Source organism: Talpa occidentalis, unplaced genomic scaffold (genome assembly GCF_014898055.3).
Source record: "Talpa occidentalis isolate TD23 unplaced genomic scaffold, MPIMG_talOcc4v2.1 talOcc4.8, whole genome shotgun sequence".
NCBI lineage: Eukaryota > Metazoa > Chordata > Mammalia > Eulipotyphla > Talpidae > Talpa > Talpa occidentalis.
Window position 1 is genome coordinate 102,180,532 of NW_023605194.1, and position 18,459 is coordinate 102,198,990.

General features: G+C 36.2%; 1 protein-coding gene and 1 pseudogene across 1 annotated transcript in view; one reads left to right on the forward strand and one right to left on the reverse strand.

Moving 5' to 3' along the window:
- Positions 1-18,459, reverse strand: part of RXFP1 (relaxin family peptide receptor 1) — a 112,640-nt gene that overhangs the window by 86,275 nt on the left and 7,906 nt on the right. The gene's annotated exons all lie outside the window — the stretch shown is intronic.
- Positions 8,415-8,550, forward strand: LOC119234986 (U2 spliceosomal RNA; annotated as a pseudogene).

The window sequence follows — 18,459 nt, forward strand, 5'->3', positions numbered from 1 at the left end:
GTGGAACAAAAGGTCTTCATTTTAAGATGTTTGGCCCAAGTTGGTCAGTTGTATTTTCAAGTAGCAAATTCTTCCTTCCTCAGCATATATGTATACACATACCTAAACCAATAACTGTACGCCTTTATTTACTTAGAAGATAGAGGGAAGAAAAAAATTCTAAAATATTGGTTGTAATTATCTATGTATAAAAAGAACCACTGAAGTCCAAACTTTTGTAGATATCCAGAGTCAAAGAATATACTAATTTTCTAGCAGCTCACAAGCATCCTATGGGAAGATGTAGATAATTAAAGTCAGTATGTGAAATGAAAATCCAGGGCTAAGCAAGGCAGGGATGAATTAGTGATTGGTGTGGGAGGAGAGATGAGGTCAAGAAGCTCTGTTTATCTTTAAACTTGCATTTCTGAGCCACATGGGAAAATGGTGTGTGGGTGTTTAGGTCTAGTTCAAGAGATGGAGTGTTGGGGGAAACAAGCTTGGGACAAGCTTTCATTCTTCTGTGCTATATTTACCCTGCTGCCTGGAACATCCATCTTGGAAAATTCTTATCCAGGTTTTATGGTACAGTTCATAGACTATCACTTCTCTTAGTTACTAGGTTTCTAGCATCTCCCTGTTCTATTCTGGTGTCCACTTGTTGCTTCTCCTAATTCTTTAAGCATGCCTCTCTACAATGGCACTTAAAAGATGCATTTAAATTATGTTTGTCTATTTCTTTAGTGTAAGAGCGCTTTAAAATTAGAATTTAATCTTATGATTTTCAACTTCTAGCACACAGATTGACATTCACTTAAGTCTTTCTAAAGTTCATACATTTCATTGAACTGTATTTTTATAAGCCAAGAAGTTCCTGACAAGGTGTTATAACTGGCTTATCGACCCACCCCCTAACCCCTCCCACCCCAGCTCCTGCAGCCTGAGTGGCAGAGCCCTGGGGCTTTCTTGGTGCCATGGGCCCCAGCCTAAGCTCCAAAAGTGGCTGCAGCTGAGGAGTTTTCCCTGCCTGCCGCCAGAATGCATGCTGCCAGTGGGCAGCCCCTCCAAGGATCTGCTGCACCAGAAGCTGCCAAAGCCCCAGGCTGCATGCCCTGGGATGGCAGTGGGGAACCAGCACTGCCTGCTGCTGCCTCAAGCCTATGCCAGTCTGGGTCATCCTGCAGGCAGCAGGAGTCCAGACTCCAGAGCCCCAGCCGGGTCCCTCACACTACAAGTTACAGACGGTAAACTCCCCTCCCCGCTCTCCTCCTGCAGCCAAAGCAAACCAGGCTGGCCGCCCGGGGAGCGGCTAACACACCTGGCTGTGTTAGCAGGAAAAACTCCCTCCTTGCTTTTAGAGCTCAGGCTGGGGCTGGCCTGGCCAACAAAGCCCGCTCACTCTGCAGCTCAGGCAGCAGGAAGAGCTGGTTATGAAGCATGGCTTGCACTGCAGGGATCCAGTTTCCATGATGGATGACTTAGGTATTCAATAATGATAGTCGGAAAGTTTTCATCAGTTACAATTTCTGTAGTTATATTTAAAATATCTATGTATATTTATAGTTTCTATGATTTAAGTACCTAGAATTATTCCACATACCTAGATTAGTTATGAAAACATGTTTCATTCATTTCAAGCCTTAAACTCTACTTATAAAGGAAGTTGTAGAAAATAAAATGAAAGTGTCTAAAACTTCATTGTTTTCCCATCGTGAATTTTTCAATTAACCTGAAGATTTTAGCTTTAGTCAACTTGAACTAAAACACATTTGTTCAGGCTGTGTCTGATGGCAATGGATCATTTGCAGATGATTCTAATAATTCTTTTCCAATATTTTGATCTATGATCTAAACATACTGTAGATGTAAACAAAGATTATGTGTGATTTACTCTATAAAATCTATTGAATATCAGGCATAGTGTTAAATGCAAATTATCAATTTATTAACTTTGATTCCCCCATCTTATTGGTAATAAAATTACATTAAATAACATGCCTAACCCCACTAAAGTGACTGGACAGTATAACACTAAAACCTGTATTTTAGTCACTATGCTATTCCACCTCCATAAAAGATAATGGACACATAACTACTAAATTTAACTCAAAATGATAAAATATTGTTTGGCAATATTTCTGGTTCTGCTTATGTAGACAAAGTCAGGTCTAGAGAGGCTCAGAGATTTTTTTAGCAAATGACACAGTTAACAGAATTTTTCAATTATTATGCAAAGCATCACAAAGCCAGTCTCAAACTCATCTGACTTTGTGTGCTTAAAATTCCAATCTCTTGTGAAATAGTTGGGGATGATTAAAATTGGAAATTGCTTAGGCCTTCTACAACCTCTTTTTCTGTCTCAGTCAAAATGATTTGAAAACAGGGAGATGGAAACCATTCCGAAGTGACAAGGTTATGTTGTTGGGCATAGTGTTTGGTGAAACTCTCTAATTTTGATTAAAGAACACTCAAAAATATTTAATTCAAAACTGAAATGCCAGGCTTGAATTTAATAAGAAAATGCTTAACCATTTTGACTTGTTGATGCTCATAAGTAGAGTGTTTCAGAGTTAGAAATGCCTGAATGTTTATGGGAGGGAAGATGTTGATTTGTATACTTGTAACACAAAATCAAGCTATTTTTAATGACCAAGGTGTTTTTTAAAACTTGGAAACAAAATCTCCTAGAACATTCAAATCCCAAAGAGTTAATTTAATGTGGATATTGCCTTTAGGACTTTTACAATTATTATGAAATATAATTTTTGTTAGCGGTCAAGGTAAGAAACTAATCAGGCAAGTAAACTGATGGACAAATTGAAAACCAAGGCAAATATTCTCTTAAAAACAAAATAATCAACACGTGTTGTAATGAATGGCTATGAGTTTTCTTTCCCTGTTTTACTCTATAAATGTGTGCTATGCGTAAGCAGAAAAGAAAAGGAGAAAAACCGAAGAAGGTGAGGGAGCAGGTCACAGGCTATTGTAACACCTCTTGCCTTAGATTGACACAATACTTCGGGGTGCGTGGTAGGCAGCTGTGAGAAAGATAAGTGATTTCCCACCTTTCAGAAGTCATTCCTTAGGGCAGAGAATGAACAGCAATTCTTGTACTGGCAGTAAAGTGGGTACTTCAGAGAATAAAATAGTAAAACTTGCTACAATGAAAACAGAATATATTTCTACATATGAGTATATGGATTAAATTGGAACACCAACTTATAGAATTATTAACCTTGATAGCAGATCAACTGTGGCAAATGAATCTTACTCTTGAATCTGCAATAATATTGCTAGATTGTTTTTTGCAACCAGGTACACCTATTAATTTGAATGATTGCTCCCTCTGTACAGAGACTAAATAGAGGTGATCCATGCAGTTTGCACCTAGTCCAGCTGACTGTTACAAACAAGGTCCATAAGGCCCTGAATAGATGTTTTTCCAAAGAAGACACACAAAAGAGCAACAGGTACAAGAAAAGGTGCTCAACACAGCTAACTGTAGGAGAAATGCAAATTAAAATCACAATGAGATGTAGGATTATTGGTTGTTTGGATGGCAGGATATAAGGCATGGAATAAATTAAATTCAACACTCTATAACATACAGCTCCATATGAGAGAAGCTCTCACACAGGGATTTGCATGGGAATGTAATAAGTTAGAGCCATAGGAAGTGGTTTAAATATGTCAAGCAATATGGAGTTAGCTAGGTTTCATGGCAAATGGGCATGGTAAATATTGGAAGTTACTTAGGTAGTATAGCCTTTTATGACCTCTTTTTCTCAAAGTGATTTGAGAGCAGAAAGGTGGAAACCATTTCATAGTGACAAGGTTATGTTGCTGGGCATAATGTGTGGTAAGACTTTCTAATATTGATTAAAAACACTCAAAAAATTTAATTAAAAACTGAAATGCCAGGCATGAATTTAACAAGAAATCCTTGTAGGTTGGCTAATTTGAATAAACTTCAGGGATGCTATTTGAGGGACTGTCCCCAATTGTTTGGTTACTCCCTCAAGGGTTGTTCGGGCAGGTGCTTATTAGCCCTGGAATGTGAGTCCCATAAAGTAAAGGAAGTGGTTGGGGTGTGAACTTAATCAGCTCCTCATGAAGGAGAACTGACCAGCCTCTAACTTGGTGTCAAAACTGGGTCAAGATAACATTTTAAAGCGGAGCATAACAAATTACTTTATAACTCACAAATGTCCAAAGTTTAGGAATATTTCCCAAAGCAAAGTATGGTTTAGTCTTTCCTTACTCTTGGTATCTCTATTGGCATCATTCTAGGCTTAGTGGGCTAACAATCAATTTCAGTAATAAATTTCATTAATCTATTTCTTAATTTTTTGACTTCTATGGGTAATCAATATGAAGATATTTGTATTACTTTCTTAATATTTAATTAATTAAACCGAGATTATTAAAGGATCACTTTCCTTGAATTTATATATGCATGCTAAAAGATCATACAATTTCTACTAACCAAGAAGCTTTAATTAACTTCCTTCTAGTTTCTTTCTGAGAGTTTCTCTCTATAATTTACCTAAATTGTGCATTAAACATGAAGAGTTATCCCCCATCTATGGAATTATCAGTGAAGCTGAGGATTAAAATAGCATATAGTACAATAAAAAAGGCATTTCCATTGTTCCTTGACTAGATAAATTAAGGAAATAAGTTTGGATGCAGCTACTGCTAATGAATGTCATTACCATAAATATGAAGAAGCACTAGCGAAATAAAACAAATTATACATGTGCTTAAGTAAAGTTCATTGCAAAAATGTTTTATATAATGCTAACACTTCTCCCTTTAAAACTTCCTTTAAGACTCTGGGTGCTCTGATGACGGGGGTGGCACTGTAATATACATCTGAGGAGGTGTGAACCTATTCCCCTAAGTCATCTACAGTGTTATAAACCAATGTCACCTCAATAAAGAAAACAAACTTCTGTTTAAAGCCATTTTCCTTCAAGTATAAATAGCAAATATTCAAAAGCACAGACTTTGACACTACACAGATTATAGATGTTATATCACAGAGAACATGTGTGCAAATATATTTGCCTCAGTGCTTCACACTAATGGAAGGAACTAAGTGAGTGTGACAGGAGGAGGTAACATCTGTTGGTGTTCACCACATGCCCAGCCCTGGGCATGCAGTATTGTAGTCATGTAAACCTCACAGCAACTTTGAATAGTTGGTATAATCTTCACTTTGCAAATAAGGAAACTGAAGTTTAGGGACTTTATGTAATTGATAGGGGTCACATAATTTGGAAGTGGCAAGGTGAAGCTATCTATGACAGTGGTTGTATAACCTAGTGATGCAAAAGATGGTAGCCATTTTTTTTAAAGTTATATATTTATTTTAATATTTTGGAAAAGCTATGATGAACAAATCTAGTTTGTGATTTCATAATATTATTACTGAATTTTAAAAGTGAATCAATTTTAATGATTTGTATCTACCCATCTTCTATCCTATCTCTCTGACTAGTATTATAAGCAGTATATGGATCTGATAATATACTAGTACTAAATTGGCCTTTAATGTTTTGTTCCTTCTTGCCTTACTTCTTTACCAATAGTTTTCTAGTATACAGTTACCTACAGGATAAAATCTAAACTTTGGCCAATTATTCTATATAGTTTAGCTCTAACCAGCTGGCCTCTAAATTTATCTTCCTGAGAACCACCTATTTGTGGTGAAGAAGTTCACTTACTGTGGGTATGGCTCATTTAAAATGCCAACCTCCCTCCTTTCTACCAGTTTTTCTATTTCAAGATCTATACTGTATCACCTCTACTATGATGCTACGTAATATGGAGTCAGTATAATCTCACTCCTCTATTTACAGAGCTTATATTAAAAAAAAACAGTAAAAGTTATGTCTCTATATTGTGGGTAATCAAGCCATAAATGTATATTGTATATAAGACACTATATTAACTTCTCTGGGCACTGTCTTCCTGGTTTATAATCTTATAATACAACTGAAAGTCAACTGAAAGTGAACTTGTAAAAATGTGATGGTAGAGTCTATGACAGTCATTATAAAAAGACAATAGGGCACACTGGGAAGGATAATTTAGATCTAGACACCTGGATTTACTGCTTATTAGTTGCAGATTAGAGTGACCTACTTCAGTGTTCTGAAGCTTTCTCTTTGTAAAATGGGAAAAACTCTGCAGACCTATTATAAATTACAGCTAATATTTTTCAAAATACTTTGTAAACTTCATGGCAACCTGAAAGTATGTTTTTATTTGCCAAAATATTTTTCATGACAGAAGTATATACAACTAAGGGGAATTTTAAAAGTGAATTATGAAAAACTGGTTTCCAAGTATAGGCCTAGGACAACAGGCCTATAAATTCAACAAAATCCCCCTTTTGGAGTAATTAAATACAAAACTATTGTAAATGTGAAAGAACTTATTAGTAAAGATTAATTTGTTCCACCAGATTCTAAGACTGTATAAAATGATGTTATTTACATCAACATGGTTTTGATTTGCTAACTCTCAATAGGTGGAAAACTACAATTAGACACAAATATCATACTGGATAGAATAAATAATGTCCTGCCAGATTACAGACCTACTTTGTAACAAGATAAACCTTAAAAATTTTGAAAGAAAATACTGAATATCAATGACATTCAAATAGGAAAATATTTAAGAACAATGAAGTACATGTCATCAAGGAAAGTTGGAAGTTTTTGATTCTATTAAAATGAAAAATTTCTTTGTGACTCAAGAAACCACAAACAACCATAAATCAACCCTTCTGTAAAGATTATACTGCAAACACCCATAACTAACAGAGACTTTGTGTTCAATATAAAGAACAGATATAAATCAATTGGAAAAACAACAAAGATAGGAAAAAAGAATAAGAAACGACATAGAATAAGAAATGACTATTTACAAAAAAGGAAATGTATCCCAATAACCATATGCAAAGATGTTCAAACCCTCCCTGCACTGGGAAGTGCGTCCACAAATCAGCAAAATCGAAAGGCTGATTAGGTGAGAATATGGGGTGAATGAGAACTTTAACATTGTTTATAGGAATGTAAGTAATCTTCACTATTTACAGGATAATTTCATGATTCCCAATAAAGTCAAAGATGTCTGTCTGTCTGTCTATCTATCTCTGGCTCTGTATCGCATCATTAGTAGATTCTCATACACGAAAATGCAGGGTCCATCAGATTTTCAGTAGAGGGATGAATAAATAAGTTCTGGTGTAGTCTTATAATTAAAGGTTTAGCTGAAGGAAAATATAAAATGAAGTAAAGAAAGTTAGCAAAGTGGCTAAATCTCTATAATGCTAGGTGAAAAAAGCCAGCTACCTAATGATGCATTGAGTGTGATACCATTTCTACTATTACACTGGAAACAATGTCTACATAGTTTATACAAATTTATGGAGTATATTTGTATAAACTATCCTTAGAATGGCATTAACTTATCTTGGGTTGTAGGGAAACTATTTGGGAATGGAATCTTGAATATTTATTTCAGAAGGAATCTGAAGCAAATGGGGGAAATGCCAATGTTTTAAAAATCAGAATGGTAGAGATATGGGTATAATCTTTCCACTATTTTGTAAAATTTGTTAACTTTTGTATCTCATAGAACCAGTAGCTCTACTTCAACCTCTCCTACGCCCCAAGTTTAGCACCTATGAGACATATGTCTTTATCTACAAAAAGACTTCCACAAGCATAGAGTCAGAGCAGCATTATTCTTAAGAGATCTCAGCTTGAAATAATATAACTATTCACCCACAGGGAAACTGGTATGGTCATACAATGGAGTCCTATTCAGTAATAAAAAGAAATGAACTGCATATACACATGATAACATGAACAAGTATCCTAAGAGCTTTATATTGAGCTAAAAGACACAAAAGTCAATTTTGATTTTTATGCAGCAGAGTTGGTTACATTTGTACATTCCAGTGCAAAATGAAAATGTGGGGCCATTTTCAAAAAACAAGGAAAGAGTCATTAAAAAAAACTAAAATATAGCGCCTCTCTGGTGGCACAGGTGGTTGAGTGCAGCGCTGTGAAGCTGTCCGCAGCAGCCTTTACAGTGCTGGTTTCATCCCTGCCGGCCTTGAGGCAACCCACATGGCAAGCAGACCTCTCCTGTCTCACCTGCTGCTCCCTTCAATAGTGTATTTCGTCAGTCTGCCTGTTCTGTTCCCCACTCCGTCTCTGGTGAATCCTCTCACCTTCCTGCACATCTGGCCTGTACCCCGGCTCTTGTATAAATAAAATAAATCTTTAAAAAAAGAAACTAGATATAATGTTCTTTTGCTCTTCTGTTTTTTGAATTGTGACAATTTTTATTTGCTATTTAATGCTAGCTTAAGAAAAGTTTAAAATGAAAATAGTTAAATTTAAATTTAATATAAAATTGCTTCTCGGCCTTTTGGCTAAGATCAAGTGTAAATTTAATATTAAATTATATTGTTCATCTTTACACTGTATAATGCATGTTTAAATGCAAATGTGAGAACATTTATCTTGCATGCAGAGTAACTGAAATGACAAGTTGTATTTTGTAGCTCATTCTTGCATATGTATATTGTTCTTATCTGAACAGTAGTAGTGCTGCACAAAGCTAATTAAACCATTTCAACTTCCCTTCTTGATATATGAACATTCTACCAACAATGCAGCATTAGCTCAATGATGCAGAAGGCTTGTGGGATTAGGAAACTATGGGTAACATAGAATTCTCTTTCCTTTCCCTTTATGCTATCATTTTCAGCATCAGAGGTTGCAAATATAGGGAAATGACACCCATAGGAAATGATGTGATAAGGTTTCATGGTCACTGGTGACTTTAGAACACCATTACTTTTTGTGTTTGAAGCAAAGACTGCTTGGTCTTAGAGGCTGTGGGTGCCCATGCTACAGATGATATGCTTACTTCTCAAGTCTCACTCACCTCCCACTCATCATTTACTACCTGGCATTTTGTCCTCCTGGGGCACTGCAAAAGCCAGACGTGAATGGAGTGACAGGAAATGGGACATCTATATTGCTCCTTTGTCCAATCAGATTCAACTTTTAAATCACAGTTTCAAGATAGCAATAATAGCAGAGGCACTAAACTAAATTTAGGATTTGTTCAAGTCCAGTTATATGTGTATACATATAAGTTATATGTATGTTTCTCAAAGCTCAGTAAACTTAAAACTTGTGGAATTTATTATGTGTAAATTATAATTAAATAAAAATTAAATCTACAAAAACCAACCCCTCCAATTTTGTCTTAAATGTAAAATTGCAAAAACTTTAAATACTTTATTGACTTTATTTTTCTGGTGACTAATACAGCAAATGAGTAGACTAAATTTATCAGTCATCAGCCTCTTCTTTCATTTTCTTACAACTCCCTGACCTACTTTAATAGTTACTTAAAAGTGGTAAAATCATTACATAGATACAGAGGATAATTTTTCATATGTTTTCTTTTTCTACAAAGAAAATATTAGTTATCATTTTGAATAGTAGACTACATGAAAAAGAAGATTGTAATGATCAGTCTACAATTTCGACTAAATAATACTCAGGCAAGTATTGCTTGATTTTTTAATATTTCATGGGATTGTGACGTGTCTGCAATTCATGAGAACTTTATGTTCTTTTTTTCTATGATAGTCTAAGCCCCTGGAGAGAAAAGACTTTGATAGGGGTCGTGGCACTTTGTCTCAGCGTACTCATTTGTCCTGGTCAAGGAAGCACAATGAAGATGTGCCTCTCACAGCTATTATAATCATGCTATTGAGAAGGAATGAAGTTCAATATTGCTGGACTTTTTTGTTCACACTTAGCCATCATTTCTAAAATGCAATCAAGAGCTTTTACGTACTTTGTTGCAATTTTATTTGACCATCTTCCCAGCCACTAATCTTCAGCAGGATGGTGAGTTATTTTCAGTTTTTCTATATAACATGGGGGCCAATACATTGTTTAAATACTTCTAAGTTCATGGAGGCAACATTTGATAGAGATATTTTATAGACTTATGAATGCATGTTTTATATTTTAGTGCTGTGCTATTTGTTCAGAGCTAATATCACTTTGAATATTTGCTATATTTAAAAGCAAAAATAATTTTAAGAAAACACCAAAATTAGAATTAGATATTTAGTGGTGAACATATATATGTATTGATTTATAATGAGCCACACCTGAAATCTGTATATGTTATAAGTCAATGTTACTTCAATTAAAAATAACTAAATATTATAAAAGTGAAAAAAGGCATATTACAGTCAAAAAAATGCCTTAATGCCCTTATATGTTACCTATATGAGGTACCCTTTAAGCCGAGATTATGGGGACAGCCTGGGAAGTCAAAATCACTTGTAAGTCTGTCCATAGGAAGATCACAACACATAGAACACCCTTCATGAGCCTCAAAGTCATTGCCTGAAATGTTATTGCTCAAAATTATTATTATTTATAATAATTTAATGTGTTCTATTAGAAAGCTATAGTTTATATCTGAGTGTATTTCTGTTCATGTTCTGGATTTAGATCTTTTATATTGAGGAATTCAGTATTAATATTAATTAGTAGTACTAATACTAATATATTCATTATATTTATGTATTTTAGGTATTCAATACTTAAGTATTTTGAATTTTTGACTGGAGAATATATATTATATATGTTATACCATAATATCTACATATAATGTAATATATAATAACATTAGAAAGTTATAGTGTGTATTTTGTTGTCTCCCAGGACCTAAAGTGAACATATCTGTATCCAAATACATAATTCTCCTTCTTAAACCAGCTTTTCCTATTCTCTTCCTTAATTCTAGTTGCTGTCAGGCTCCTCCGGGGGAACCTAGGCTCAATGGAACACAAATTAAAAACTGCCATCACAGTGTTTTCATTTTGAGGGTTAAATCTCATTTAATGGGGTATGTTAGATAGCAGACCCCACCTTGGACCCCTTGAAAGGGAATATGCTTTTTGAGAAGATTACTAGGTGATTCTTATAAGCATTAACATTTTAGAAGCATTAACTTAGAGGATCTGGGAAATGTTCAAAAATAAGGACGTATGTAAACATGGAGAATAAGATCGAATAACTTTTGTGCATAAGGGAAAATTGTAGTGCCTCTTTTTTTGATGTATGATTCTGAGTTTGCGCTGGCCACAAGAGAATCGTGGGCAATATCTGGAAGGGAGAGGAAGCAGCGGCTGTGACACACGGAAGGTCTGGTGCTGCGTGGGGACGCTGAGCTCATGAGTGTGGCCACTGGTGTGCGGATTTCTCTCTTTGCTGTGGGGCTTCAGTGAGACCTGCATTACAGGCTCGTGGCATCTTGCTACTTCTCCCCCTTCAACTCTTCCGTGTCCTGGGCCACGCACATGGCAGCCCCATGGGGAAAGGCACCAGATACCTCTGCAGGTCTCTGGAGTTCATGAGGACAGATGCATATTCCCTATTGTCCTTTGTTTTCACTTTGTATTTGTGATTCCGGCTGGTCTTCATGGGTTCCAGTTTCTGCTTGATTTCTTCAACTTTGTAGCTGAAGCTTTCCCTCTCTCTGGCCTAGGTGACCTACAGCAACTTCAGACTCACTACCAGGGGCAGACACAGCAGCTTCCCATAGGCTTCTTCCTCAGTTCTTTCCCTGGTCCCTGGTTAGAGCTGTTTCTCAGATTCTCCAGTCACTCATTTTCCTTCCCTACTTCCTCCCACAATTGTTAAGTTTAATCCCCATAATGATTATCTTCTGTATTAGTCATTGTGGTCCTCCCTCCCTGATTAATCCTGATACATTTAGCAATTCCGCTAATGATTGCCTACTTCTTGGTTTCATTTGTGACTCATTTCACACGTTAATTTACAGGGCTCCAATGCCATCTCAGCAAAGATCCTCTTGATATCTTGAAAAGGGAAATTACTTTTTTTGAGAAGAACTTTTAACAGTTGAAATGCTAAAATACCTTTTCTTTTTTAGCTTCTTAATGAAGCATAAAGGGTAGCTAAGATGCTATTGTATCCCTTTTCATAATTTTATATAGATATGTTAAAAAAAAAAACACTAACCAAAGGAGAAAGCTCAAGGGAAATAGGTTATTAGGAGAAAGAAGAAAAGGTTATTGGCATATACAATAGGAGAATAACTACAAGTTTTGTTGTACTAAGGAGCTCAGCATCCTACTGAGTAAGCTTCTTATCTTTTTTCAGCGGTTTTTCTGTTAACCTTTCAAATCAACCATACGTGGGTTTAAAGTAACCAAAAGACACAGGTGTCTTTTTTCCTATTTTAATTAATTTAATAAAAAAAATTCAGCCAGAAAATGAGACGATTCTTCTTCACATGAAATAATCTGTCTTATATCTTAGAAGTTTTGTTGTTGCCTTAAACTGAGTCGTAAGATTGCAATAAAAGGAAGTAACAGTTTCTCTTCTTCCAATTTAGTCCACTCAATCAGCAGTTAACTATTAATTGCCTCTTGAATTATTCACATTTCCAGTTTTTCTTTTTATCCTTGAAGACAGCAAATAAATTGTCTAAGTAAAATATCAGTTTGTGGTGGTGGTGTGTGACTTTGCATCAAACTTTTCCTGTCACTGTAATACATCACAAAAATTATATTGTATTTTTAGTTTTTCAAGTTCTTTGTAGATACAACACATTTCCCTCTGTCATGGGTTAGTGAAGCTGTTTCATTGGTTTGTGAATTTTATTTACTTTAAATAAGAGAAAGTTTTACGCAAATCTCTCAATTCTGTACTGATCTAAGGCAATAAAAAGATCTTGTTAATTCACAAAAACCTTTTAAAAATTATTTATCCAAAATAAACAGCTTTATTTGCCCAAAGAAATAACAAACTGTCTTTTAGTTAGCTGTTACTTGCATAAATGACTCTAATGAGGAATTGTTTTGCCAGGGTATGGTCAGATTTTCCCTGGAAGATTTTCTTTTCTTTTTACTGACAAACCAATATGCTAGTGAAATTTGATCACATGCTAGATGTGAAGTAACTTGAAGGAGACCCTGGCAGTAGCACTTCTCTACCTTCATGTCATACATTATAGTTGCATAAAGATCTCCCTAAGGGTTTACTTATATGTGAGGTCACTCACTGAATGTCTAAGCCTAATCACATGAATCAAACTTCTTGGAACAAACTCTTTGCAGACATGGATGACTCTATCTCATAAACAACTGCTGTTTAGAATGGATTTCTAGCACTTTGTGAAGAATCACACTTTACTTCAACCTAATTTTTCTTGCAATCTGTTCCCCAGACACTTCCTTGTAATCTTCATTTACTACCTGCCAAAACCACTTGACCAGTGGTTTTTTTTTGCTCGTTTTCACATTTTTTTAATGTAAAAATTGTCACTAAATCTATGAGTTTGAGTTTCCAAGTAATTTACATTAGACACAGAGAACAGGACTTTTCACCAGAAGTATTTAAATGGTAAAAGAAATACATTTAGATTAGTTTCTTTCTAACAGTTTTATAATTGGGCAGCATCATTTCCACAGCGTGGCAACTGGAGCCTTTGCCCTGGTGCCCTGCCCTGTAGCCAACCCCTCCTCACTGGGCCAGGGCACCTGCACACTAGGGATTTATGTTCTCTTCCTTCCCCCACTACTCCACTTCCTCCAGGTTTTCCAGGACCACGAATTCCTTGTGCAAATGCATCAACATGCTTCCAAGCCCAAAACTTGCGTTTGACACCCACTCAGGCATCTTTCTGGATGGGTGAATGGAGGCCCAAATGAGTTCTGTTTTATCACCCCTGTGGCTGCGGGGCAGAGAAGTACTGGTGGGGTGTGTGTTATCTCAGCAAGGAGACACAGGATGGTTTCCCCCACAGAGGTACAATGAGAGCCATGTGGTACCTGGGAATATGAGTGTTGGTGGTTGGAGGCTGTGGGGGTCTTAGAAGCTTGGAGTTTAGTTGCTCAATGTGAGAAATTGGCTGGTTATGTGGTCTCTCTATACAGATGAATTAGACTTTTTATCTTTGGGGTTGGCTGCAAACAGCAAATTTAAAACCATAAATTTCAAAAGATAAATGGTTTTACTTATTCTGACTTGGAAGCTGTTTTGGAACATACCTCCAAATAACCAAAATTCTTTACTATAATAGGATGGAAAAGTTAAGGCTGATTTTAGTATGTTTTATATGTCAGAGAATGTGGAATCTGACTTTTCCTGTGCCTCATTTTTTGTGGCTGAAACCCAAAGCTGAAGATACAAGGCAGTAAGTATTCCTAAGCCTTTAATAACTGCCAGCATTTGTAAGTCACTATCTTTTTTCCATAGCCCCAAAGTCCCCCATTTACTTGTACTGTCTCAGAACATGAAGGGTGACAAATTCAGTTTATGTCCGGATGTTCCTCCCTCTTTTGTCCTTGGAGGAGGAGAGAGTGGTCCTTCTACATCCATGGAGGCAAGTGAATCAGCTTTAACAAAATCCTCATGAAGATTTGGGGCATCTCAAAAAAGTGGTGACTGAAACCCTTTTCCTCTCAATATTTGTCAGAATATTAAAATGAACTGAAAGTAAATACATGGCTGCTTCCTTGCACATGTTCCTTTTTCTCCATATAGTTTCTCATCTCTCTTTCAACTTTATTTTATTTTAATCCCAAGAATTATTTTAGTGTTGAGCTCCATGGGCATTTATTTATTTACCTATTTCCGACCTTTAATACTTTTCTAGATGCTTGCATATAAATTTGCTTGTAAACAATTTCATTGGCCATTTAAAAATATATGGGTGAAAACAAAATTATTGATCTTTTAACATAGCTATATTAAAATATGCTAAATGAGTTTTCAATATACTATGACTTTATCTTACGCTTACTCTCTTTTAATTTATTATTTTTAAAGATTTATTTTATTTACACGTACAAGAACTGAGGTACAGGCCAGAGGTGCAGGGGGTGAGAGGATTCACCAGAGACAGAGTGGGGCACAGAACAGGCAGACTGACTGAAATACACTGCTGAGGAGAGCAGCGGGCGAGTCGGGAGAGGTCTGCTGCACCATGTGGGTTACTCCCTGGCCGGGGATAGAACTCCTGTTGCAGTGGCCGCATAGGTTGTGTCTTAACCGGTTTTGCCACCAGGGAGGCCCCTTACTCTCTTTTTAAAACAAATAGAAAAATGTATGGAAAAACCTAGTGTGTTAAAAAAACATTTTGTTAAGGAAATAATTAAAGAGATGCATAAATATTAGTTCCAGATATATTCCTTCAAATGCTGTTTGTAATGAGAAAACAAGGACATGCTGTATCTATTTGTATGCATAAAAACAGTGGCAACTTATTAAATAAATTAACATGTATTCCTGCATTGAAATACTATGTAGCCATTTGGAATGATGCTGCTTTTGAAGTTTATTTGGTAGATGAAATCTGTTTAGAGTACTGATTCAAATATATATATAGGAATGAATCTGGAACTATATATATCAAAATGTTAATAATAATAATTGCCTCTGGGTAGTTTGATTTATAAATATTTAAAATGCATTTTTTTGCTTAATTGCATTTAAAAAAGCTTTCTGTAATCAATATGCATTACTTTGAGAGTTAATAGATGTTAACTAGGACCTCCCCGGTGGCGCAGCAGTTGAGCGCTGGGTTGCAAAGCTGCCCGCAGCCTCTGCAGCGCTGGTTCGATCCCTGGCCACTGGGCGAGGGTCCCACATGGTGTGCAGACCTTTCCTGCCTGCCACCCGCTGCTCCCCTCAGCAGTGTACTTCGTCAGTCTCCCTGCTCTACTCTCCCCTCTGGCTCTGGTGAATTCTCTTACCCTCCCGTGCTTCTGACTGTACCTAGTGCTTGTATAAATAAATAAATTAATTAAAAAAATAAAAAAAAAAACAGATGTCAACTAAAACAGTCTATGATTTTGGATTTTATTGTCACAAATGCTTGAAACAGTAGAGGAACTGTGAAGACAGAAGGCTATGCCAATCTGTCAGAGGAAAATTGGGTCCAGAGAGGAACGTCAAAGTGCACATTACAGATGAGTTCCAAATAGGTCTTTTTTTGATCTTTGATCTTTGGTTTAGCATTCTTTTGAGTAGCACTTAGTGTCTGCTGATAAGACAAAATTTGAGGCCCACCTGCTCAGTAAAGTAGCTTTGATTTAGTAGAGGTAGAAATCCAGACAAATTTAACTAATATCTCTGACGGCGTCAGTGTTTTTAAAGTGCCAAGTTATATCTGCTATGCAACCTGGTTTGGGAATTACTGATTTGAAACCTTGATTTATCCTCTGATTTCTCATTCTGGCTTGTTCTGAGCAGATTCACTGGAATCTCTGACCCTTGACTTGTTGACTTCAAGTCCCTTAGGGAGTATTAACCAAATAGAAACCATGTTAGACAGACAGATTGTAAAAAGAAACAACAGAAAACATATAAGAACATAAAGGATGTTAATGGGTAAATAATATGAGCTCATTAGCAAAGGGATGAAGACTGAGCGAGTCCTGGTTCCTGTTACCTCAGGGTAGAATTATTGTAGGTCAGTTCTTCAGAAGCTCATCTAACTTCTTTTTCTTGTAATATATTTAATGAATATGTTGGGACCAAAGGAAACTAGTTTTGGGCAACTGCATAGTCCTGATTATTACAAGTCCTTTGTATAGCATTCTATCATCTTCTACTTGGAGAACATGAATTGTGTTTGTGCACACCTTGTGTGGATCCACCTTGCAGCTTATAATATAGGCATAGCTCCTTTGAGTTCACTCTTCTTTAATGCACTTTTTGCAAACTGAAGGTTTGCTGCAACCCTGTGTTGGGCAAGGCCACTGGCACTACTTTCCCCAAAATAATGATTTTAGCATCTTAAGCTAAAGTATTTTTAAATAAAGTATTTTAAAATTAAGTTATGCATGTTATTTTTAAAGACACAATGTTATTTCACACTTAGTAAGCACTGGTGTAATATAAACATAATTTTTATATGCACTGGAAAAATTCAAGTCACTCACTTTATTGTGGTGTCTGGAACTGAACCCACAACATCTCTCTGGTGTGCTTGTAGTGTGCTTGGGAGCAAGTATCTGGAAATGTTGATGGTGGAAATTTTCTTAACCTGCTTGCTTGGTGCTAGAAGTTACTTAACCTACATAAACTAGGGCTGTGGATGCTTGAGAGTTTGGAGTTCCTTGTGAGGTTCTGCAGCTGCTTGAGATTTAGCGAGCTTCTTCCCTAAGGAAGGGTCTATCTGTGCACTTGCACACATGTGCTATAACATTGTCCAGCATTGTTCAACAGAACTTTCTGTAATGCTAAAAATGTGTTTTATATGTATTACTCAGTCGTTATTGGCCACGTGTGACTAGTGGACACCAGAAATGTGGCTAGTTAAGTGAAGAACTAAATAATAAATTCACTTTTTAATAGCCATGTACGAGAAGTTCTGCTTTATTGGATACTTGGGCTTTTGTTAATTGAAGTAGAAATTCTCAGCATACAACCTTCCCATTGTTCCTTATTGATAAAAAGTCCTTCTAGCTTAATATCAGAAGATAAATACTTGACATACAGTTTTGGCTATCCTTACAATGAGGAAAGCACAGGACACAGGCAATCATATCTACCTTTTCTTAGTGCCAATTGTGAATAAAGTAGGAAAATTACTGTTCCCCTCTAGTTATATGGTAATTGGATAGGAAGGATGTGGAGAACTAGTATTTTTTTTTTTTAAGGGTAACTAGTTGTTGACATGATCAGACTTTAGAACAGAAATCTCAGAGGTCAGGGAAAACTATATGTGAAGATTGAAAGACCCAAATAATTTCAGTTTGTTGAACCCAGAATTTCTCAATCTTAATTGACTCCAGAACTCATCTCTGGGTGTGCATGTGTAATAAATATCTACCAGCCACCACAAATCTATGCTTTGTGGGGCACATTTTGAGGAAAGACTATTCTATAAAATGGCTGGTTGTTGCCTCTGTTGTAAATCACATTTCCATCTACCTGCTAATGGATTTTCCCTGCTACTGTCCTTTTTGCTTTCTTCCTTCCTGAATAGCTAGCACTAAGTCAAGAGTATATTGGGGTTTTGGTGAAAGAGGATATGTCATAGATGCCATTGCTCTTTCTATGTTTTGTGCTATCATATCCTACTTGATTCCTATTTAATTTATGTAGTCTTGGTGATAGAAGGTGGCTGGGCACAACCAATTTTTTTGACCAGTGAGTCACATAACACCTGGTTTATGATGGGCTTCTCAGGCAACTTGGTGTCCTAATGGACACTGGTTTTCAAAGTTCAAGGATTTCTTTTTCTTTTTTTTTTTTAAATAATAAATTTTATTTTTATATTCCCCCATACAATTGCAAACCCCCCATTCTGACCCCAATCCCTCCCCTCCCACCCCCCACCCCCCAAAAAGTGTCTCTGGCTCATAGTTTTTTGTTGATT